Below are 20,501 nucleotides of genomic sequence, written 5' to 3'. Positions count from 1 at the left end.
TAGCGGGTAACAAACCATTTCTCAAATGCTGTCAGCGGGCGGTTAGCGTGTGGGTGTATATTAGGCTGTGTGACCCAGTGCCTCGGAGCCAAGTATTGCCATTGAGTGTCGGAGGGAGGGGGGGGTGTTGTATACCATATCTTGTGCACAGCTCCTTAAAGTCCAACACTCCCTTCTTGTCAAAAAGATCTCCCACCCTTTTGAAATTGGCTTCCTGCCACTTAATATAGCCGTCCCCTGTTGATGCCGGGGATAATTCTGTGTGGCCTATGAAGGGGGTCAAAGGAGACGTTGGCGTAGAAAGGATTCGTTTTTCTTGTACTCTATCCCATGCCCCCATAGTTGCCCTCATTATGGGAGAGATGTAATCTCCGATGGGTTTATATTTCTTTGGTAGCCACAGAACCTTCCACACATGGATCCCAGTGATCGAGCGGTCCATAAAGCACCAGTGCTTCTCTGATGCAGTTCTCTGATGTACCGGAGCTGGGCTGCTTGGTGGTATCTTTCTAAGTGTGGGACGCCAAGCCAGCCATCCTGTTGCTTAAGATATGTATGGCTGCATGCCAAACTTGCTTTCTTCTCCCATATAAACTCATGGACGAGATGTTGCAGCGTAGATAAGACCGAGATGGGGGGTTGTGATGGGAGTGTCTGCATGACATACAGGACCTGGGGGAGTAATGCAATTTTAAAAGCAGCTATTCTACTGAGCCAGGACAATGTGTGCACTTTCCATCGAGAGTTCCAACCTCAGCATCGCAATGAGGGCGGCATAATTTTCTTTTGCCGTGCGTTCGGGTGTAGGGAAGATCCTTCTGCCCAAATATGTTACCCCAGTGGAGGCACATTCAAAGGGGAACAAGTCCGAGATTTTCCATTGGTCCGCCCTTGGAATAGTTACGCTAAGGGCTTGTGTTTTCTGTAAGTTAACTTTAAAGCCTGAAACCTGCCCACAGATCATCATCTTGGGTAGAAGGGGGGGGGGAAAGATGAGCGGCTGCGTCAGAATCAGTAGCACATTGTCGTCGTAGATTGATATTGTTAGTTCCCTATCACCCATACGCACCCCCATGAAGCTAGTATGTTGGCGGACACGCTCGGTAAACGGCTCCATATAGAGCGCAAACAGTAAGGAGGACAGGGGGCAACCCTGTCTAGTCCCTCAAGAGATCCTGAAGAGACAAGATGAAGCATTGTTTACCCTAACCCTTGCCTCCGAAAGTGCGTAGTTGCAATTAACTCAGTGTTGAAACCACTCCCCCAACCCAAATCTCGCCAGAACCACCTTCAGGTAAGGCCAGTGGACCCTGTCAAAGGCCTTTTCTGCTGACTGACAGGACTATGGTCAGCACCTGTGTACGTTGCGATTTATCGAGAATGTGGCAAGTCTTTTGGTGCCATCGCTATGGTTCCTTTCAGGGATGAACCCTGATTGATCGGGGTCGACTAGGCCCTGCATGTAGGGTGCAAAACGTGCCGCTAGTATACTGGTAAAAGTCAACATTCAATAGAGATATGGGCCAGTATGAAGCACATTTCTTAGGGTCTTTGCAAGATTTCCCTAGGACTATGATAGATGCCAGCTTCATGGATGGTGTGACCTGTCCAGATTCGCTAAACGAGTTATAAAGGCAAGTGAGGGTGGGGATAAGAGCTGAAGCGAATATTTGATAAAATTCAGGGATGAAGCCATCATCCCCCGGGGCTTTGCCCGTAGGAAGGTTCAGGATGGCCCGAAGTATTTCTATGGAGCTAATATTGGCGTCCATCTTCGCCGCCTCAGGGGCTGGGAGTTGGGACACTAGGGCTCCTATGATGGCTGTATAGAGCACGGAGAAAATGCCTTCAAATTCGCCTGCTATAAGGTCTTCAGTCAGTACACTGTTCCCCCCCTTGGTCCTCGAGCTCTACAACCTGACGCTGATCCACCTGTGCGCGAAGTTTGTGTGCAAGCAGCCTTCCCACCTTATTTCCCCCTCGTAAAATGTCTGCTTTGTGCGCAGCAGTGTAAATTCGGCTTTATCTATATCCAATGCCTTCAGTTGCTTGCGCGCCACCATGAGCCATCTCCTAGTTTGGATGGAGCTGGTTTGTTGATGGACCACCTCTAATTCTTTTGACCGTGCTTTCCAATTTTTCCCTTTTGGCCCTCCTTTCCTTGTTTAGTCTTGCTGTGATAGCCAGAAACTGCCCCCAGAGCACCGCCTTTAATGTGTCCCATAGTTCTGTGATTGATGTGTCTCCGTTTTTGTTAAGTTCCAGGAAGTCCTGAATTTATTTACTGATCTGCTCCATGTTGGACTTGTATGTGAGAAGCCACCCTTCTGGGAGGTCCGCCCCTCCTTCATCTTCAGTGAGAGCATAACAGGGGAGTGGTCCAATAGTGCAGCTGCTCCTATCTCCACAGTCACTGCCGCCTGTGCCATACGGAGGGAGGTCAAGAAGAAGTCTTGTCGTGCATAGGCTTGATGGACGTTCGAGTAAAAGTATATTCACTAGCGGAAGGGTTATGAACGCTCCATATGTCTACTAGGCCCAACTCCGTAAGCCAATTCTGCAATGTGTTTGAGAGTGCACCGGTCCTGCCTAATGTTATAGTCCCCTCCTATTACTAAGTCCTCATCCGGGGATGTCAGTATGTCGCCCAGGACATTCTTAATAAAGGGCTCTTGTCATTTGGGGCATATATGGAGGCCACAATGTAAGTGTGATTCCCAATCTCCACCCTCAGGGATAACACCCTGCCCGGAACCTCAGCCTGAGTTGATAAAACCCTCCCGGAGAGGTGTGTCGCAAATAAGATGGCCACCTCGCCTGCTTCTTCGAGGTAGAGGAGAAATATTGTTGGTCAAACTACCATGATCTACGACGCTGCCAATCTGCACGCTTTAGTTGCGTTTCCTGCAGGAGGCACACATCACATTTGATGTCTTTAAGTAGTGTAAGCAGGGCCAGTCGCTTCACTGGTGTGTTAAGGCCTCGGACACTGAGGCTCAATATTTTAAGAGTGTGTGCGTGCGAGTAGTGTAGCTAGCCTGCACGTAAAGATTTTGAGGTTCTAGTGCACCGCAGGGCTACGATGGTACGCCATGATCTACATGCCTGACCTAAAAATGGCGCTGGTCCGGGACGCGCGATAGTCCTGGAAATCCTGATTCTGGATGTTTGGCCTGTACGTGCTTGCTGGAACCAGCCGAATTTCTGGGAGCTGTATGCGGGGCAGGGCAGCAATTACCTGTGCTACATCACCAGTCTCCCCTTGCCTGACTCTAAAATGGTGCGGGACGGGGGATTGGTAAACTGAAATTTGATCGAGGACCAAGCAGTAGGGGAGCAATGGCAAAAAAGGAAATAATAATTAAATAAAAAGAAAGAAAACACTACAAAAGCCAATTACAGCCTACAAGATTACCGATAGTCCCATGTGCAGGCCCTACTCCCAGGATCCTTTGGCCATGGAAACAGAAAAGGACCCATGGATGGCAGCCATTTTGAAGTGGTCAGATCTTCTCAATCCTTCACAGGAATATGGCCAATGACACACCCCAATGAGACTAACTAAAGAATGAAAGCATTCACCCTCAGGGATACGGACGCACTATGGAACAGAGTTCCAAGACAACCAACAAAGACTGGAACAGAAATTCGTGGTTGGCACATAACTTTAAAGCAATCATGTTAAATTAGCTCCCAATTCAATGAGCTGTATCAGTTTAAAATGTTAATCCCCCACCACAGAACATTCATCTACTAAGGAAAAACTTAATTTAAGACTCTATATTCGTCCAGCGGCCATAAGATTATTAGAAAAATAGAAGATTATTAATAATGAGATCAAAATTATTAATCATGACAGGACCCATCTGAAACCTGAAGGAAAGAACTCCTATTCAATTTCGTAACCCCCTAACCTCTCTAAAAATGCCTCCAAAGCCTTTAAACATAATCTGCTTAGAAGAAACCCAGAAACCTTAATTTTAGACACATCCTTCAATATAAAAAAAGTCACTATTATTAATGACCTTATAGTCTTCACTTCTAAAATGGCAAAATTCCCTAAATAATCTACTGAAGGTACAGGAACTAAGAAACATTCCTTATGGCACTAAGATGCTAAGAACACCCTCTCGGACATTAAGAGCAATACTAAGTATAACATACTACAAAAATGGCACGATTCTCACTCAAGCCGCCAACAAAGATCTAGAACGATTTGACGAATATTTCTCAACCTTATAAGAACATCCCCTTAACAGCCCTCCATCTAGAATCCAACCAAATAACAACTTGCAAGCCATCTCCCCACACAGGATTCATTCTGCTGTGATTGAAAACGTCATCGCGAATGAACCCCAACAGTTCAATCAATCTGTTTGGATAGAAAACAACACTGCTAATGAGCGCGAACAGACAAAACAGGATTCCAGTTGCTCTAATGCTATCAGTAACAGCGCTCAGCTATCTAAAGCTACATCACCCCACACTAACCACAAAGACCTCAGCTCTGAATCAAGCCCAAACACCGATTCTAACCATCTACTAGAAACAGTCATTAGGAGGGAATCAACAGACTTCGACCAGGATAACTGGAGATGTTCTCATAGGTCCGCCACTAAGAAACGCGAAGCAGCAACAAGATATAAAGAAAGATGCACAGAAAAGCCAGACTGTAGCTACAATCCACCAGAGCCCATCTATGCCAGTATTCCATCACGGTTACCCATACATCCATCTATCACTCCTCAACCTACAATGGAGTCTGAATATCGCAGGGCCCGGCACCCAAGGATAGAGACCAACAATCTCAACTCGCAATCCATCAAGATGTATAAAGCCATGCAATCCGCTACTAGAGACATGAAGAACCTTCTACTCCTATCTGAAAAATGTCTAGCGAAATTGGATCTCCTACAGAAATCCAATCACAAAACCCAGAATAAAGTAATTTCTATCCCAATGGTAGCGGCAAACAGACTATTCCGTCCTCGTGATCAACTTAGTTATCGAACAGACAATGAGATACAAACCCTATTACTATCATATGAACCATCCCCCATTCCTTCGACTAATTCAGATGAGGACAGTATTCAGTCAGTCCCAACTAACGCATGCAGAACTGCAAAGACAAGCAATAGAATGCTAAATCTGAACAACCTAAAAATGTGTTAATAATTCCTGAAAAGCAAAACTTGCCAACAATCAAACCACAGAAACACATTCGGTGTATACTACTAAATTGTCGATCAGTAAAGAAACATGCGACAGCCGTAGCCGACCTCATACTAAACCAAGAAATTGACGTAACAAACCTAACTGAAACATGGCTATCTGACTCTTCTTCTCCATGCCTAGATCTACTAGTCCCCCCAAACTATTGCATTATGAGACTAGACAGGCCAATAAAAAAGGGGGAGGCATCGCCTATATATATAGATCTGACATTGCCATTACGAAAATACAATCTGACCCCCTAGAGTCTTGTGAATATCTCAGTGTGTCCCTAAGATCCTCTACCAATCAAAACAGCAAACTTCACACTTTCTACCACCCCCCAGGCAACAATACCAGGTTCATAGACCAGCTGATAGAAATCATCACAGCAAACTCTACTCCTAACTCTAATGATATTTTCTTGGGAGACTTCAATCCTCATTGGGAGGGTCATACGGACAATCAGATCAATTAACGTAAAGCCTTCCTCAAAGATCAGTCACTGGTCCAAGAATGTCATCTTCCAAACCACTCCAAAGGCTCTACCTTAGACTGGATCATAGCCAAAGAAAAAGCTATCGATAATATTGAAATTACCCCCTGCAACTGGTCTGACCATCACATCGTTACTTTCCAAATACCCTTCATGAAAACTAAAGCCTCGTCATAACCAATAAAACCCAGAAAATGGATTTGTGACACTAGAGCAAGGGTCTTCGAACTGTGGGGCGCGAACCCCAGGGGGGCCGTGGAGTGATGCAAAGGGGGTCGCGCCTTCCCAGTCACACTTCGGCCCAGGCCCAAGGGCTTCAGCCCACCCCTCCGTCTTCCCCTGTCATGTGTCTCAGTCTGGGCTGCTGCAGTGAAACTCGAGCTGCTGGGGGCTCAGCTGGGCAGTGTCTGGTGTCTTACTACTCACTACTCACTACTCAATATGCAACTCACTCAAACAAGCCCATCAGTAATCATACATTCATTCATCCCATTCTGAACTTGCATCCGCACCCAAATTCATACGCCACCTCACTCACCCTGCAGTCACTCCTCTTGCCTTACTCTCACACTGTTGCATCGCTCACCGTGCACTCACATGGGCACTCTTGTCACCCACACAGTGCAGAGGGTTAATGTGCCTGCTACAAAGAATATGTACCATGCAGATCACAGAAATGAGTGTGAGTAAACTATGAGTAGTGCTATAAAAAATGAAACGTTTGTCACAAAGGTGCTATAGAGAGATGCAGTGCATTGTTGGTGAGTGGCAGTGAAGGAATTCATGGAGAAGGAGGAAACGGGGGTGGGGCATCAAAAAAGACTGTTGCACCGGGTGCGACCAGTATTAGGACCAGCCCTTACTGGGAGTGTTAGCACCCCCCCCTCTGAAGTTCTGGTCTAGTGGCTCCCCTGCTTCTGCCTATTATTATTTACATTTGTAGTGCACTGCTGTTACCAAAAGATGTCCTGGGGCTAATGAGAAACACACAGAAGGAGGACCAGCCAAATGGGATAACCTACAGAGCATAGAGAAAGGTATTTATATCTTCCTAAAGGATAATAGATTCTTGGTGGAGCGAAGCAAAGGAGGGTGCACGTTCCATAACTGTGCGGCCTGCATCAAAACAGCGAGACAGACAACTCATGCCTTCTTGAATTAGGGAACAATAAGCAGAGTGGCACATGCCGAGAGGAGCATATGGGTCCGACCCGTATGCTTGGTGAGGAGAGATGAGAGGATGAGAGAGGACAGCAAGGGAGTGAGAGAATTTGATTGAAGAGGTCAGGGATGAGGAGAAATGTGAATTGCCGAAGAGAAGTGTGGACACGCAAGAAGTGAGTGTGATCCAAAGGTGAGGGCTTTTGTTAGAACAAAGGGGAGATGTGAAATAGGAATGGGGGGACTGGAGAGGTGTAAGATACAAATAGACAAAAAATTGAATGGAGAGACGAGGTGAATGAGAAGTGCTGAGGGGCACGGGAGGTGACAGGGCCAGAGCGGTCATGAGATAAATGAGAGAGACTGTTAGAGATGAGGGCAGTGAAAAGACAGAATGGCAAGAGGTGATTAAAGGTGAAGTGAGAGGTTGAATGGGGAGAATTCAGAAGTTGTAAAAAGGGGTGAAAGAAAATGGCCTGCAAAGTAAGAGAGGGATCCGGGGTTAGGAGAGGAGAGAGGGATGGAAGGGAGGGGGTGAGAGGAAAGCTGCATGGGTAAACTGTTTAACTCTGCACAAAACCGCCAGGGTTTTAAGGGACCCCTGCTTCTCCCGGTCAGGGTCAGGTGAGCTTCTAATGTGGCAGCACGTATTGCTGCAGAGTGGAAGGCCCTTCACAAAGGTTGACTTGAAAACTTTCTGATGATAATTTCTGTATTTTGGCTATAAATGGGTACTGATTGGGTGAAATCTTTCCTCGGTGTTACTGTGTGTAAAAAATGTCAAAATAATGAAGCAATGCTATCCCAAAATACGCTGCATCACATAACCTCATTTACGTTTTCATCCCACACAATTTAGTCAACAGGTTTAGAGATTTTTGTCACGAGGGGGTCCTTACGCCTCAAAATGTTGACATGGGGGTCTCGGCATCCAAAAGTTTGAAGACCTCTGCACTAGAGGGCTCAACATGGAGAACATCGCAGCACGCTGTGAGACAGAACTGCATCCTCCTAGTAATATGGTGGACGTTAGTGTCCTCATCGAGTACTACAAAAATACAATGTCAATATAATTGAAGACTTAGCCTCGTTAAAATTCAAAAGGATCCCTGACAAAGAGAAAAACCCGTGGTTTAATGGCGCCCTCAGTGAAGAAAGGCGCTCACTCAGATCCGCAGAACGGAAATGACGACAACACCCTTCCTCACACCATCTCATCTAACTAAGACAGACCAGAAAAGCATACAATAAAAGCATTCGAAACTCAAAAAAAGTCTTCTTCAGGAAAGACCTGGATAATGCGAAAAACAGACGAAGGAAAATATTCAATCTACAAAAAAATCAATCCAATAAAACGGCCAAATCTGCACCAACAACTACAAAATCGAATATAAGCAGTGAAGATTTCTCCTCCTTTTTCACCGCCAAAGCCAAATCGATGGAAGGGGAGCTCAAAAAAGCAGCTGAATGCCTTTGGATCACTAAAAGCACCTCAGATGAGCATCAACCTTAACCAGAGCGTGAAATGCTTAAAAATAACTCTGGATGGTCAGAATTCAAGCCTTTTAAAGATAGACATTGCAAAGATCATCTTGTCCACTAAACCAAACAATCACTACAACGATCCTCTACCGGCAAAGTGTTGGTCTACAATAAACCATCTGCTCATCCCCTCATGGACAAAGATCATTAATGCTTCGCTAGCTCAAGGAGGCTTAATACCGCACTGGCTTAAAACAGGGCAAGTCACTCCAATCCTAAAAAAGCAACAGAGAACCCCACTGACCCACACAACTTCAGATCAGTAACAAACATTCCCATGCTAGCCAAAGTCCTGGAAAAATGTGTTCAACAACAATTGAGCCATCATATCTCAGAATTCAATCTGTTAAGTGACTTCCAATCAGGATTTAGACCTAACCATAGTACGGAAAAGAGCAATGCTGCACATCGTGGATGATGCTCTACTTGCCCTCGTTCGAAACGAAACCTGCCTTCTAATCCTGCTCGAACTTTCATCGGCAATGGACACGGTAAACCAAGCTAAAATACTAGATTGCATGAAAAATAGGATGGGATTAGATGGTACAGTCCTAAAATGGTTTAGTTCATTCTTAGAGAACAGATCGCAAAAATTCATAGTCAACCAAACATTATCAGCGTCATCCAGTAATGCGATCAGATTTCCTCAGGGCTCAACTCTATCCCTGGCGTTATTCAATCTGTACGTAGAGCCACTCGCAAAAACCTTACAACAAGCAAACATCTCATTCCACATGTACGCAGATGACTCACAGCTGTACATCAAGATCACATCGCCAGAAGAGATAGGAATCATTAACAAGGCATTAAAGAGAACCATCCACTGGTTAACCAGTAATCACCTGAAGCTCAACCCACATAAAACCAAATTCCTGTTGTTTTCCCCCCAGAAAAGCACTACGAACATCCGAGAATGGACCAGCCTGATCACGGCACTAAATTGTACTCCGAGGATTGTTGACTCCACCAAATCCTTGGGAATTGTTCTAGACATAAATATGAACATGTTATCACATATCAAAATGATAGCAAAAAAACGCCCGGTTCCATTTAAGTTACCTCAGAAAAGCGAAACCTTTTTTAAACAACTCAGACCTGAAAACAGCAGTCCAGGCACTAGTAATTTCAAGGATCGAGTATGGTTGCACAACTCTAGCTGGTCTCCCCAAGATCTCAACAGCCCCTCTGAAAGCCTGTTTCAATGCGGCCACAAGACTTATAACTGGCTCCAGAAAATTCAACCGCATCACCCCCCATCTGAAGGCGCTTAACTGGCTGCCTTATGAAGCAAGAATAAATCTAAAAATAGATTACATCACTCACAAAGCGATACATTACAACACATCAGTGTACCTAGCCCAGAAAATCACACTATCAGGAGGATGCCGCATCTCCCGGAGTCATGAAGACCTACTATTGAAACCGGCCCGGTCCCATAAGAAAAGAACTTATGACCGAGCTTTTTCAGGGGCAGCGCCTAGAATTTGGAACGCTCTTCCCCCGAACATTAGGAGAATTTCGTCCATCTCCTCTTTCAAACAGGAAGCCAAATCTTTTTATATGAGTAAATATCTCCCTTAATCTCAACTGTCACTCCATTTTCATTCATCCGCCAAGATTCTACAAATGCAAATTCTTAGTGAACTTTATCCTCGTTGTGGATCGTACATATGTATATTATGCCTTAATGTTGTGTGTCGTACATAAGTATATTATGCCTTAATGTTTTTCTCAAAAACAATGGACAACTATGGATTTTTGATGACTTGACTGGTAACTCAACTGTCTATTGATAGGTAAATGTAAAGCGCTCTGATACCCCATTCTGGGTCATGTCCGCGCTATATAAAACACTAAATAAATAAATAAAGTGGGTGACATTCCCTGCTCAATAAACCCAAAGAAGTGGCCAGTGGTACACTTGTTGAGACAGGAAAGGGGGTTGTCGAGCAAATACAAAGGGGATGGCCTATCAGACTCAGGCACAAACCAGTGACTCCTGGGGGTGTTGTGAGAGGTGAGGCCACCCGATTACCCCTATGAGGACGTGAAGCCCCAGGCCATAATCCCACCATGATGTCTCTTCCCCCCCGGGAGTGGGTCCCAGAAAATGAGAGCCAGTGGGCGGGCATCCCAGCCTGTCCTCCAGACCCCGCAGTGAAAGGCCCTTGCTATAGTCTATTAGCTTGTCTCCCAGGGGTATAGTTATTATGCTCCTGATAGGGTGGGCAAAACAAATATAAAGAACCCAGAGAAAGTAGATAATAACAAGTAAATAACTTGTAACAGTATGCTCCCATAGCCGGGAGAGTGTCCAAGTAGGGTGGGTCCGTGAGCCTGGCATTCAGCCCTCTCCATGCTTCCAGTTCCAAAGGAGAGGGGGAGCCCCACCAGGCGAGGGCCACCTAGCCGAAACCTGCTGCCTCCAGACCAGCCAGCCAGCTTCCTTGCAAGCCTTAGATCCTCCTGCGTCTGACCCTTCCTTGCGCTGCTGAAGTTGCCTAAGGGGTGCCTCCCTTTCTCTGGTACTTTCGGATTCAGTGGGTTTTGCTGTGAGTTCCCTTTTGGCCCGGCGCTGACATTGTGATCTGCTCCGGGACCTGGCCTTCTGGTTCTTCTGAGTGTCCCCCGGTTCGTCCTCTGATGCTATATCCGGGCCCAAGACTGATCTTGCCTCCTCCAGCGTGCGAACTATGTGTGTTGCCTGGTTCCAGACAAAGGACAGCCGGAATGGATAACCCCATTTGTAGCGGACCCCCTTTTCCCTCAAGAAGGTGGTGGCCAGCCACAGCGCCCTGTGTCTCTGAAGAGTAAGCGGTGACAGGTCTTGAAAGATGCCAACTTGTATCCCTTTGAAGGATATGACATCGGTATCTTGAGTTGCTACCATAATTTTCTCCTTTTGTGTGTAGAAGTGGAGACATGTGAGGATGTCCTGTGGCCGACCCGGGTGCCCTGCCCTGAGTGTGTGGTCCGGGGGGATATCGTTGTCCCGCAGTTCCGGTGCCACCTGTCTGAAGAGTCATATTACAAGGACCTCCAGTTTTCTCGCATCCGCCTGAAGTGGGACCCCCTTAATGCGGATGTTGGAGCATCGGGATCTATTCTCTAGGTCTTGTCAAGATGCAGTACCTGGAATTCCTGATCCCGTGGGAACCGAACAGCTGAGGGAGCACCACGAAGATATTTTCCCAGCTCCCCAACACCTTTAACCCAGACAGCTCTGGACTCAGAGATGAGGGGGAAAGGGGAATGGGAAAAACAAACAAGAGAGACTGCCACACCGGTGACTTCACTGCTATTCTCCTGGAATGAGTGGGCACACCTGTAACGATAAGCAGAAGTTATTACAATTCTAATTACCCTACATATTCTAAGTGTCTCCCCTTAAACTAGTGATTTACCTGGATGTGAGTGGAAATTTGCCCCTCTCTGAGCTGGTTAAGTACTATCTTGTTTTCTTCTTTCTTTTAGGAGAGTTTAGAAAATAACCAGTAATTATGGTAATTTAGTCCTGTCTTTTCTTTCTTTTGCAGAATATCCAACTGGTACTGAAGACTCCGCAGAGGTGAAGGTAAGTACAAATATATATATATACATTTCTATCTACTTGATGACAAAAATGACTTGGAAGATTTAAGGAAAAAGTAAGCCTCAGTCAAACTGAGCAGTTATGAGTTTGTTAGTCCATGGGAATACTGCGCCTAGATAGATGAGAAATTAGTTGCACATGCTGAATAGAGAGTCTTAGTAATGGCGCATGCTGAAATTGGATCTTAGTAGAAGGGAAAAAAACAAAGCTAATAGTAGGCTCCAGATACAGATAGAATTCGAAAATCAATTGCTCTGAAAGTTCGTGAAGGTCGTAGCTGCTTTTTCTAGTGCCTACACAACATGCCTCAAAAAACTGCAGTCTATTTTCAAAGCAAAAAGGGTTCAATAACGAAGGCAAGAATTGAGCACTCTCTCGCTAGGCAAGCGAACGTGAAAAAAAATAGACGCTTACCCGCTCAAGAATGTCCTCTCAGGAACGGTGCACAGTGAACAAGAAATACGAGAGGGTACCTGAATGAAGTTCGTAAACTGAATAATTCCTCGCAGGGAAGAAATACGGAAATGCGAGCAAAACTATACAGTTAGGATTCGGGGAGAAATCAGGATGTTTCAAGGCTTCAGGAAGATTTCCTCGACGAGCAGACTGAAGATACGTCAGTCTCCGGTCAAACGACAGTTGAAGTGCGCAGCATTCTAAATGCTCGTGCGCGAAATAGCTGAGTTAGCTGGAAGACATAAAACACTAGGGGCCTCATGTAGGTAAATAAATTTTACCGGTTCTTAAATACCGAGCCGTACCGAATCGGTAAATTAGAATCGGTAAGTTATATGTAGGTAAAAATTCGGTAAAAGTTACCGATTCGGTAACATTCGGTAATCACGAATCGGAATTCACCGAATCGGTAAATACCGAGGTGGTATTTACCGAATCGGAAAATACCGAGGTGGTATTTACCGAATCGGAAAATACCGAGGTGGTATTTACCGAATCGGAAAATACCGAATCGGTATGTACGGATTCGGTAAATAAAATCACATGACTTGACGAAACAGCTAATCCTGTGCAACGACAGCCCACCCAACCAGGAAGTGGCCACACCCAGGCAGGTGTACATAATTAGCCGACCCTGGAGAGGCTTTGAGTGCAGAGGAGAGGCAGGGAGCCGTTGCCTGTGCGAGCGGGAAAACGAACAGCATGTCCAGCCAGAGAACACAGAGAGACGGAGGGGAAAGGAGGAGGAAGCTGAAATTTAGCCCCAAGGAACTCCAGGTGCTGGTGGAGGAGGTGGTGAAGCAGCACCAGAAGCTGTTTGGAAGGCAATCCCTGCAAGTGCCTGAGGCTGAAAAGCGCAACATATGGCTGGCCATCCAGGCGCAGGTCAATGCTGTGGGAGTGACCCACAGGGACATTGAGGTCCTCAAAAAGCGCTGGTATGACCTGAGGATTGTAACCAAGAGGAAGATGGGCGACATCCAGAAGGAGGCCAGCCAGACCGGAGGTGGAACCAACAGGGCACCTGCCCTCACCGAACTGGAGGAGCTGGTGGCGGCCACAATCGAGCAAGAGAGCGTCGTGGGTCTTGGGGACGCCGACAGCTCTGCCAGAGCCGCAACACACCAAGGTAAGACGAAAGCACAGCAATGTAGCCCCCCCTACCCCTATCCCACATCCCCCATTGTGAAACGAGAATCACACTGCAGTCCACACGTGTCAGTGCAGACAGGCAATGCATTCCGGGAGATGTAGTCAGGGTAACACTAACCATGACGTAAATGTTACAGGGCAACAAGGCATGTCACGCACTCGAGGCACAAGGAGACAGAGGACATTTTGGAATGTGAAATGATTTATTGTGACGCTTGCAATGCAGCCCTTCGGGGACACTGAGCCAATGTTGTATTTCTGTCCACAGATGTGACATCATGCAGGACAGGGCATGCTGCAGGAGAGACGGCACACCGGCCACAAATATCACCTCTAGCCAGCACAAGTTCAGACCAGGGAGCAGGCCCACTGGCGGCCGCACCACCAACACAGCCAGCCTCGCCGCACCCAGAGCCAGCATCACCTCACCGAGAGCCAGCATCACCTCAACCAGAGCCAGCATCGCCACTCATGTTCGAATCACCGGCCACATCTCCGCTTGCAGGTGTGAGAATGAGGAGGCGTCCAGCAGCCAGGCTACGAGCCTTAGACACCTCGTCAGACGACAGCATGGGCCCAGAAGACCGCACCAGGCCCCAGGAAGGGAGCCATGCCACTGTGCCCCACACCTCACAGGCAGCACAGACGGGAGCAAGAGGGCGCCGCAGGTCGCGTGTCCAGAGTCCACCAGCACCCATTGACGGCCATGGTGTCTTCTTGGGTCTCGAGGGCCAAATGTTGAAACAACAGCGCCTGCAATCAAAGGCAGTCATGTCAGTCCAGAGGCACATGCGGGTGATGAAAACAACATTAGTCAACATGGACAATAACATTAGCGGCATGGCTGCGGGCATTCGGGACATGTCCCAGTCAATCCAGCAGTTGTGCAGCAAATTAGATGCTGACATCGAAGCACGGCGCCGGGAACGCCAGAGAAGGGACACTACCAGCAGGGCACTCAACCGTCTGGCAACTGCGACTTCTCTACTGTGCCGGCGCTCTGTGACGATGCAGGAGGGCCTAACACAGTGCTGCAGCGACCTGTCTCGGGGGATGGTGCAGGTGACAAGTGCACTAGGGGTGCTATTGACTAGTCAGGCGTCGACAACTGCTGCAGGGGATGCTGCGGAGAGCATCGACACCAGCAGCAGGAGCAGCATCACACCCCCCGTCCCAGAAGCACGCAGGAGCAGCAGGCGGCTTGGGGTTGGCTCTAGTGAGGATGCACAGGCCGTGCAATCCACCACTGCAGCGCGTATGCGCAAACATTGATGTAGCCCTGCTTAGCCACTTCCCATTGGGTGACGTAACCCTGGACTTACTCCTTGTATAGATGGGATATTGCCAGATTGGCTTGTTCATGTGTTCATGGCGTGGTGCCACATTAAAACTACGTCATGACTTCTCACAACTCGCTGTGTCCCCTCACTTACTCAGAAATAGTTGCATGTGATCTCTGCCCGTCTCTCTCTCCCATCGATTGCAGTTGGCACTCTAGCTGCGTTGCCCTCTGGCTGGCCTGACTCATCCTCGTTGTCCTCAAAATATGTTAGTTCCACATCTGTACCTTTTTTCGTGGCAAGGTTGTGCAGCATTGCACAAGTGGCAATGATCTTGCAGCAGGTGATGGGTTTGTACTGGCGTGCGCCTCCGCTCTTGTGCAGGCAGCGGAACCTGCTCTTCAGTAGTCCAAACGTGCGCTCCACCACATTGCGTGTTGTTTTGTGTGCCACGTTGTATCGTCTCTCACTCTGGGTTGCTGGGTGTAGGTAGGGAGTGAGGATGAATGACCGGCATGCATATGCACTGTCGCCTAGATGAGTAAAAGGGAACCATCAGTAACATGCCTCTATACACTATGATTTGCAGGTTTCAAGGGGCGTCACTGTTACTTACCTAGCAGGTATCCCTCTCCGAATTCTCCGGCACTCAGTCGTGTGTAGATCCCACTATTCTGGAAGATGTAAGAGTCGTGGGTGCTCCCAGGATACTTTGCAACAATATCTGTGATGATGTTCCCTGCATCACAGATCACCTGCACATTGATGGAGTGGGTGGACTTCCTGTTCCTGTAGATGTGCTCTGTGTCAGCTGGTGGACAGATTGGGATGTGTGTACCATCAATACAGCCGATGACATGGGGGAACTGTGCCATGTGATAAAAGTCTGTTTTTGTTTTCTGCAGTGCAGCCTGTGTGTTTGGGAAGCTTATGTAGTGGTGCATTCTCTGCATCATGGCATCCAGGAACTTCCTGAAGAAACGTGACAGGCAACTCTGGGTTACCCCACCCACCGCAGCTATCACCACCTGATAACTGCCGGATGCCAGCAGATGTAGGCTGCAGAGCACCTGCACATGTGGGGGTATGGCGTGCGCCCTTCTTATTGGCTGGTCCAGGAGTGGGTGAAGGTCCCTGATTAAGTCCATGATGGTTTCGGGGTGTAGCCTGTACCTCTCATGTATCTCTGCATCAGTCAGCTGGAATAGTGTGATGCGCTGTCTGTAGATGTGTTCCTCCCGTCGCCAAACCCTCAGTCCTGCTGCCTGTAGACGTAGGCGCCTTGCAATGACGTACATAGCGGCCATGTTGTCCACGCTGTTGCATTTTGGGATTGCTTATCTGCACTGTTGATGGTTACCACCTGCTTTCAATCCGTGTTAATTACCGACTCTTATTTACCGATTTTCTTGGATTTCTTAATTACCGAGTGCTCCTACATGTCATTTTAATTTTTACCACTTCATATTTACCACTTCATATTTACCGATTCGTTAATTATGTATTCGGTAACTCTGATTCGGTATTTTGGAATTTGGTAAATATGAATCGGTATTTACCGCCTCATATTTACCGAAAAGTGTTTTTTGGACTCCTACATCTCACTTGTCTGAATACCGGTCGGTAACGGCATGTTTACCGAAAATCGGCCGTTACCGACCGGTATTTGGCTACCTACATGAGGCCCTAGAACTCTAACCTTCCAATGAGCGTTCCCCCAGTTGGTAGCCTACATCAGATACAAGACGGTGAAATGTTTTTCCAACCCTTTGACTCCAACTAATGGGGGATTGTAGTAAAGTGTACCCCCTTTTTATCTTGAAGGTAGGGGCTAATGATTGAACTTTACCCAAGGTCTGCTCAGTCCTGACAGGTCTTCCAACCGGTAGCACAGTTCTTCATTCTGTTCTCTTATTCCAAGAGCTCACGAGCGTGGTCTTGTAGCTCCTCTTCTCTACCATCCCCCATTCTTTCGAGGGTATCTCCTCTGTCCCCCAACTCCGTCACCTGAGGTCTCAAGGCTCTAATATCCGTCGCCACTTCCTGGCGGAGGGCCGTGAAGTCATTCTGCAGGGTGCCGAACAATTGTTCCATGAATTGGCACGTAACTGGTTCTGGAGCCGCTGCTGCGTCTTTTGGTAAGGCCATGTTGCTCGTGTTTCTTGGGGGGGATTCGGAGCTTGTTTCCATTCTCTTGGTACCCACTTTCCCCAATAGATCCTTTATGGAGCTGTCCTTTTTTGTCTGACCCGTGGCCATATTTTGAGGGGCCTGGTGGCTTCAGGGCCTGTCTCTGTGAGCAGGGCCAGGGGCCGCCAATCTGAGGGTCCTGGTCTGGCCTGCGGCTAGCTGCTGCCGTCCAACCCCACTCCCACGTACAATCTACAGGGCCCCTCCAGGTGCCACTCAGCCGTGCCCTGCCGGAGCAAGCTCCCTGCCACTGCCCAGGTCTTTTCGGAGTCAGTGTCTCCTCCCTCTGCCCTGTTTGCCTTTCACACATGTTCACTCGCATCAACCCCAAGGGCCTCGACAGCCCCCAGAGGTATTGCGGTCCCTCCCAGGTCAGGAGTCTCCTATGCCACCTCCCTGCCTCTTTGCTCCTGCTGCAGGCCCAGGGGCGTTCCCTCCGTCCCTGCTTCCTTTCTGGTGGGGCAGCTCAGCTCTATCGCCCCGTGTCAGCAGATCCGAGCTGCTCCAGGGCTGGCTTTGGTCATGGCAATCTCCGTCTTCCAAGCTTCTGCTCTTCCAATGTTCCCAGGATCGCGCTTTGTTCCTGGTGGCCATGTCACACCCGTGGGACACCTTGCCTTTCACAGACGTGATTCAGGGGTCAGAGCCCTGCTGTCACTCCTTTTGGGCTGTTTTGCCCGCTTTGTTGCAATCTGGTTGTAAGCCACCCTGGGCCTCTGCTTTCCGTGGGCCGCGAGTGCTGCCGTCACCTCTCACATCAGGCTCACCCCATGGGCTTCTGGGCTAGCCTGCTTCCCAGTCGCTGGCTCCAGATCGGCGGTCGCGCTCCTCAGATTTTTCCAGGCGCCGCAGGGGCATTCCACCCTCCCCACAAGCGCCACTCACTCAGTTGTGGGTTGGCTGCCGGTTGGTGTCTGCTTTGTCGTTCCTGCCTTGGCCCACTCATCACTCCAGGCCGCGGTCTGCCATTTTGAGGTTCCCGCTGCAGGTCCGCGGCAGACACCGCAAAGTTAATCTGCCGCCCTCTCGTGCACTGCTGGCCGCTCCTGTGTTCAGCCCACCTTGTAGGAGCTGACCCGGCTTGTTTGGGTCAGCAGGGGCTGTATTAACGCTGATGAAAGGGCCTCACCCGGCGGAGCTCCAGAGTTGTGCAGTCACTCCGGCACCATCTTGGCCACGCCCCCTCAGCCCCATTGGTGAAACAGAGGCCCATCTGACTCCAGAAAGGCCACTCAGGCACCCACTGGGCCGCTGACCACATCTGAACAGCACAGACACCGCCCAAATCAGCTGCCAGGCTGCCCAAGAAAGCAGCCCACAGCTGGAAGTCGTATACCGGCCTCTTGGCCATTGCCCAAATGTCATCCTTACCAATCCGACCCGGGCCGTTAACCGTTTGTTACAACTAATGAGATGGTAGAGATTGTGAACGTTGTGAAACCTGATAGCCGATTTCCTCCTTTGTCACCTGTGTTGGTTTGGTACTCGGACACCAATCGGATTTTATTCTCGTTTGATTGCACTAGTCTATTGCAAAAAGCGTCATTTGTGTATGGTTGTCCATGATTTGGGTTTGACTGTGTTATTCAAAGCTTCCACGCCACATGAGAACACAAGGTCCAACGTGTATCCCGTTGAGTGAGTAGGAGAGGAAATGGACTGGGCAAAGCCCAGGGATTCTGAATACTCCTATCATTTCAATAGATTGTTTGTTGCTTGCAGAGTTTATCAAGAGATTGAAATCATGCCTAAGCATAACTTTACATGTCAGCGCTTAGTAAGTCCAAATAATTCTCGATAATGGAAGGACAAATTAATGTGACGAGAAACACTGTATCAGAAAAGCATGAGGGAGCACAAAGTTGGTGCTCACTTTGGGTTAAAGAACTGTGAAGAAAACTTGTGAGTAATAAAGAGGGGACGATCAGCTGGAAAAACAGCCACATTTTGTAAAGGGAGAACTAAGGGAACCTGAGAGAACCTTTGGCTCACTTCTTTCCATTAATTGCTGTATTTGTGTGTTGTTCAAGTGTGCTTGTTTAGTGTTAAATCTTTTAAAATCAGAAATGCACATAAAGCTCCCAGAGCACATCAGAGTGAATCAAATTTACATTGTAACACATCTGGCTGTAAGTTTACACCTGTATCAATAATATGGATATACAATGTATTATGCTTTCCACATGTGCATGACAAATGGCACCAAAGCATTTCTGATAGTGGATGGGTTGTGGAAAGATATAGAGTGCTACAGGTGCACAATAAACATTTCTAACAGCACAGCAGCCGTGGTCCATGCAGGTAACAGCGGTGGGGTGGTATGGGGCCGTGTAAGAGGGGATTTCGAGGGACGTTGCTGAGGGAAAATATATTATTTATTTCATTTTCTCTCTGCATCGTCCTTCGAAATCCTCCCTTACACGGCCCCACCGCCCCACCGCTGTTACCTGTACGGTCTGCGGCTGCAGCACAGTTCAAATTTCAGACATTTTATTCCATCACTGGCCAAAGATCAGTCTCTGAACATGACTCCTCCAGCCCTTTTGTGGGATTCGGATTCAGGCGGACCCACAGTCATGAACTTTGCACACAGTGATTTTAGTTAACTATATGTTTCCTCCCTCAGATTGACAATCCTATCCTTCCATGAGTTTAAGAACTCCCACGCCGGATAAGGATCAGAAAACAAGAACATTTTCCCTCTCCCACGTATCTGCAGTATAGTTTCAAACTATTTGGTGGCTTTGGGCCTCAGGTAAAGCAGATTCTTTTTAATACAATGCAGTTCCTGTCTACATAACAGGGTTGTGTGGCTTAGATAAAAAAAAGACAAGGATTCTGCACCTGTTAGGTATTAAGAACCATAGGTACAAAAGCATTTTTGTGTCACATTCTAATTTCCGACCGCAAAAATGCTTTTACATATGTACAGAGCACAAAATGTGATTTGATAACATGTTACTAAATTGCAATTTGTGTTTAGTGATTCAGTATTTGGAAGTGGCATGTTTAGGGTGTCCCTTACAAATAACGAATTGCAGTGGTATGTATAAATGTATAAATGTTTTGCAACAAAATTAAGATTGTAAAACATTAATATTTTTACTGACACCTCATGGGTGGTGATAACCATCACAAATAAAAAAGGGTCGCCATGGAAACACTGCCCCTTTGTGAATATTGAAACAAATAATTTTCAAGAGCAGGCAGTGGTAGAAGGAACCAGTCCATACTCTTAAAAAATGAAACTTAAATGTTTCATTTTATTTTTTGAAACACACCCTGTTTCCTATAAGGCAAACGGGCTGCATTAAAAAAAAGCAATTACTGTTATGGGGGTCTGCTGACCCCACCATGCCCACATCCAGGTGATGGCTGCAATTCCTAATTGGTCACAAATTGCGACCTACCCCATTATTAG

General features: G+C 47.5%; 1 protein-coding gene across 3 annotated transcripts in view; it reads right to left on the bottom strand.

The window, feature by feature from the left end:
* LOC146865554 (baculoviral IAP repeat-containing protein 1-like) overlaps window positions 1-20,501 on the bottom strand; it is a 1,189,967-nt gene that overhangs the window by 149,312 nt on the left and 1,020,154 nt on the right. The window lies entirely within an intron of this gene.

Source organism: Triturus cristatus, chromosome 2_1 (assembly GCF_964204655.1).
Source record: "Triturus cristatus chromosome 2_1, aTriCri1.1, whole genome shotgun sequence".
Lineage (NCBI taxonomy): Eukaryota > Metazoa > Chordata > Amphibia > Caudata > Salamandridae > Triturus > Triturus cristatus.
Note: the sequence above shows the minus strand (reverse complement) of the source record. Positions and strands in the feature narration are given on the sequence as shown.